General features: G+C 38.2%; 1 protein-coding gene across 1 annotated transcript in view; it reads right to left on the bottom strand.

The window, feature by feature from the left end:
• Positions 1–228, bottom strand: part of LOC119590516 — a gene marked incomplete in the record, with an annotated part of 54,991 nt that overhangs the window by 6,768 nt on the left and 47,995 nt on the right.

The following is a 228-nucleotide window of genomic DNA, read 5'->3' on the forward strand; positions in this document are numbered from 1 at the left end:
GTCTGGGTATCTAAAACTAGCGCTCATCCTAACTATAAACGTCTAACAACTGGGGCCATTAAGTTTACTTGATGAGGGGGGAAAATCAGCTTTTGTTAGGGTTACTACAGGGGATAATAGACGTGTATGATAAGCCATGGTGATCATAACCTTGCACGTGTCCTTTTGTCTTTTAATTCTTAATTTACTGGACATATATACACCGAACCGTTTCCATTTAGATATAAA

This window comes from Penaeus monodon, chromosome 27 (assembly GCF_015228065.2).
Source record: "Penaeus monodon isolate SGIC_2016 chromosome 27, NSTDA_Pmon_1, whole genome shotgun sequence".
NCBI lineage: Eukaryota > Metazoa > Arthropoda > Malacostraca > Decapoda > Penaeidae > Penaeus > Penaeus monodon.